At 24.0% G+C, this 5,038-nt stretch overlaps 1 non-coding gene across 1 annotated transcript; it reads right to left on the bottom strand.

Moving 5' to 3' along the window:
- Nucleotides 1–2,694: 2,694 nt before the first annotated feature.
- On the bottom strand, nucleotides 2,695–2,813 carry LOC123303186. The gene has a single exon (XR_006535600.1). It is a non-coding gene; the product is annotated as a 5S ribosomal RNA (ribosomal RNA).
- Nucleotides 2,814–5,038: the final 2,225 nt, after the last annotated feature.

Genomic DNA, 5,038 nt, shown 5'->3' with positions numbered 1-5,038 from the left:
CAAGTGGAAAAGCAGCAAAAAAAGCTGGCAAAGCTCAAAAAAATATATCAAAGAGTGATAAGAAAAAGAAGAGGAAGCGCAAGGAATCATATGCAATTTACATTTACAAAGTATTAAAACAAGTGCATCCTGATACTGGTATCTCTAGTAAAGCTATGAGTATCATGAACAGTTTTGTTAATGATATTTTTGAACGTATTGCTGCTGAAGCATCACGTTTAGCACATTATAATAAACGTTCAACAATCACAAGTCGGGAAATTCAAACCGCAGTTCGATTATTATTACCTGGTGAATTGGCAAAGCACGCTGTTAGTGAAGGTACTAAAGCTGTTACAAAATATACAAGTTCAAAATAAATAAATCGAAAATATTATTTAATTGATAACATAAAAATACATCAACATATAAAAACGGCTCTCTTTTTAAGAGAGCCATCAAATTTTTTAAATAAGAGTAAATTATTTTTATATATACAAAAAAATAAAATAAACAATTATTAATATCATATTTAATATAAAATTTTATATATTAATAGCTTGAATATATCTATTATTAGTATATCAATATTATTAATTTTAAATATAATAAAGGATATCGGAATATATATCGTAAATCAGTGTAATGCAAATGCATTACATTACCTTTATTATTTTCATTTTACATTTACTACTTGTTTATGTACGCTTATAATTATTAGAAAAATATTTTTAATAATTTTAAAAAATAAATGAAATAATAAAAATTTAATAATAAATTATTTATTGAAAGTATAACAAATGGTATAGCAAAATATTTATTTTCTTTGATTAAGGCGAAATGTTTTATTAGTTATAAATTCGATAATCTCCTATCGATACTTGTTACTCTTAACTTGTATATATAAAAAATATAATAGTATATTAATTTATAATAAAATTTTTTCAAAAATTCAATAAGTTATTGTAAAATAAAATAGATAATATACAAATTATAATTTATTATTGCAGATATATTACAAAAAAAAAAAAAAAAAAAAAATATTTGGTAATGTATGTTATAAACAAAATAATTTGTTGTAAACAAATTATATAATATGTTATATTTATTAACAAATTTATTTACTCTTATATAAATAAAATTAGTGGCTTCCCAAAAAGGAAAGCCTGTTTAAATTTATCGGATGTATTAAATATTCTTTAATAAATTTACTAAATATTTTAAGTAAATTATTATATTTTCTTAACCTCCAAAACCATACAAAGTACGACCTTGTCGTTTTAATGCATATACAACATCCATAGCTGTAACTGTTTTACGTTTTGCGTGTTCAGTATATGTAACAGCATCCCGAATAACATTTTCAAGGAATACTTTAAGTACACCACGTGTTTCTTCATAAATTAAACCAGAGATACGTTTTACTCCACCTCGTCGTGCTAAACGACGAATTGCAGGTTTTGTAATACCTTGGATATTATCACGCAAAACTTTTCTATGACGTTTTGCACCCCCTTTTCCAAGACCCTTTCCACCTTTTCCTCTGCCAGTCATTTTAATAAAAAATTATTTACAATATTTTAACGAACGGATAACACGTGTGTTAACCTCACAAGTATTGTAATGTATGTGAGCGCCGGTACAATTGTGCCTTTTTATATAAAGCATTAAAGATTTTTTAAGCCACGCCTATACAATTTGATTAGTCCATACTCTGATAGCTATCCAATAGGATATAACAACAAAAATTTTGAAATTTCATATAAATATAAATACAACACATTTATTTCGCATTTAAACATTTGACTTTGTAGTATCAAATTGTCGAATATAATTTTTAAAATTGTGTGTTTTTTTGTAAAAACATTATTATTTGAAAATGGCTAGAACCAAGCAAACTGCACGTAAATCAACTGGTGGTAAAGCACCAAGAAAACAATTAGCAACGAAAGCTGCACGTAAAAGTGCACCAGCAACTGGTGGAGTAAAAAAACCACACAGATATCGTCCTGGTACAGTAGCTTTACGAGAAATTCGTCGTTATCAAAAAAGTACTGAATTGTTAATTCGTAAATTACCATTCCAACGTTTAGTACGTGAAATTGCACAAGATTTTAAAACCGATTTACGTTTCCAAAGTTCAGCTGTTATGGCATTACAAGAAGCTAGTGAAGCCTATTTAGTAGGTTTATTTGAAGATACCAATTTATGCGCAATTCATGCAAAGCGTGTTACAATTATGCCTAAGGATATACAATTGGCAAGACGTATTCGTGGAGAACGTGCATAAGCGTTTTAAATGACAATTTAAAAAAAAAAAAAACAAATAAGAAATATTTTCGGTCCTATATATAGGACCAACATATATTATTAAATAAGAGTATATTATTTTTATTAAAAAATATATATATAAATTATTGAAATAAAATTAAACATTATTAAAATTTTGTTATAATTATAAGCGATTGCTATTTCTAAAAATAAATAAATTTCATAAAATTTATATTATTTTATATTCATTTGAAATATTAAAAAAACTTCTCGCTTTAAAGTAACCATGATATGAGTTATAAATGCAATAAAATTTTATACAAAAAATAATATTTATTTGTTGACGAATAATATAAAAGGTTTACATTTATAAATAACATATATTTATATATGGTGTGTAAAAAAAAAAACAGAAGAAAAATAATTTATATTTTTAATATAAAAAGGCAACCGCACACAGTGTTCCCAAGCGGTCACCCATCCAAGTACTGACTGTGCCCAATGTTGCTTAACTTCGGTGATCGGACGAGAACCGGTGTTTTCAACGTGGTATGGCTGTTGCCAGTAATAAATGAAAATTTTTACAAATATATATTTTTCATAAATATCATTAATATTAAAGTATATTATTAAAATTTTCAATGAAGTAATCAATTTAAATATATACTTATTTATTATACCATATATTTTAAATAAAAATGCAACCGCACACAGTATTCTCAAGTGGCCACCCATCCGTGGTACTGACTGTGGCAAATGTTTCTAAACTATTATTTTATAAAATATTTATACAAAAAATAATTTACTCTTATCAAATATTAATTTGTGGCCTGTATTAAGGCCTATGTTATTTTCATTTTTTAGCAAAAATAATGAAATATTTCAATATATTATTAAAGTAACAGATCATTTCTTTTTTGGTGCTGCTTTTTTAATTTTTGTAGGAGATGATTTGGCAACAGAAGCTTTCTTAGCTTTTGGTGCTTTCGGTTTACGAGCAGGGCTACTTTTGGCAGCGGATTTTGTACTTTTTGCTGGTTTTGCTTTAACTGGTGCTTTTTTTGATGCCGCTGATGATTTTGCAGTAACTTTTTTAGCAGCAGTTGATGATGATGGAGTCGCTTTTTTTGCTTTAGGCTTTTTGGCTGCCAATGATGTAGTTGTGGCTTTCTTTTCTTTTGGTGCCCGTTTACTTTTAGCACTCTTTGCTGAACCTTTTGCTCCACTTTCTTTTTTGGAAACTTTTGATTTAGCTGAAGAATTAGATGAAGCGGAAGCAGCCAATTTGAATGAACCAGATGCACCTTTACCTTTAGTTTGTACCAAGGCTCCCTCAGTTACAGCAGCTTTTAAATATTTTTTAATAAATGGTGAAATTTTATCAGAATCCACTTTATAATTTGCAGCTAAATATTTTTTAATTGCTTGTAATGATGAACCACCACGTTCTTTTAAATTTTTAATTGCGTTAACAACCATTTCTGATGTACGTGGATGTGTTGGTTTTGAATGTTGTTTTGTACGTTTAGCACCAGAAGCTGTTGCTTTTTTTGTTGGTGTTGTAGAAGCAGCAGTAACCGCAGTTGCTGCAACAGCTGTAGAATTTTCTTCGGCCATATTTTTTACTTTATAAAAATAATGTATTTATTATAAATATTTAAATGATAAAATATAATAATTCTATCAAATAAAAAATAAAGGTTTTCAATTATATCATTATTCACAATAATATAAGTCCCTATGTAAGTCAAAGTACCATGTAGAAAACACATAAAAATTAAATAGTATTTCTAATTTACTGTCGTAGTAAACATGATTTATTTTTTCAATTTCTATAATATATAAAATAATAAATTATAAATTTAATAATAATATTTATTTTATAAATTAAAATATATTTAATTTTTTTATTATCAATTATTAATAAACATAGTTTAATATTAATTATTTCAATCATACAAAACAATAATATTTTTAAGGTAAACTTAAAAAGTATATATTTTTATTTTTTATTTAATATCGATTTATTATAAATTATTAGTATATAAATAATTAAAAAATTTAATATATAAATATATATATTATAGTATAAGATTTCATTTTTAGAAAAACTTTTTTTGTCAATAATGAAAACGTATTATTATGAAATGTGTTAATCGAACATTGACAAAATATATTTCATTAGAAAATACTTTAATTTATGCATTAATATCAATAATTAACTATTAAATTAATTTTTTCATAATTATATAAAGAAATTTTATACTGATATAAGTATTTATATATTATAATATTTATTTTAAATATAAAAAAATTTATGACAAAATATATTATTAGAGTATTTGTTGAGATTAATATAAGATTATTTTAAATAAGAATTAATTTATATAATTATTAAAATATTATTAATTTTATGTTATGTAATTTTAATAAAAATAAATAATAATAATAAATATACAAATTTTTTAACAATTTAAATTTTATATGATCTAAATAATTTTGTTAAGTACGATATGAGAAATCATTGTAAGCTTCGTTAAGAAACTTTGTAATATAAAATAATAATAATAATATTAAATATATAAATAAATAAAATAAATTTGATATATATTTTTAGTTCATTCTGTGTATAAATCAAAGGATACCGAATAATTGGTAACGGATGCGATATATTATAGTATCGAGTATTAAAACATCATATATAAATTTATCTTGTTATTCAAATTTTTTGTTAATTAACTTATGTATTTAGAAAATTTATAATATTATTTATATAATTGACATAAAA

This window comes from Chrysoperla carnea, chromosome X (genome assembly GCF_905475395.1).
Source record: "Chrysoperla carnea chromosome X, inChrCarn1.1, whole genome shotgun sequence".
NCBI lineage: Eukaryota > Metazoa > Arthropoda > Insecta > Neuroptera > Chrysopidae > Chrysoperla > Chrysoperla carnea.
The sequence above is the reverse complement of the archived record's forward strand: the minus strand, read 5'-3'. Positions and strand labels throughout refer to the sequence as shown.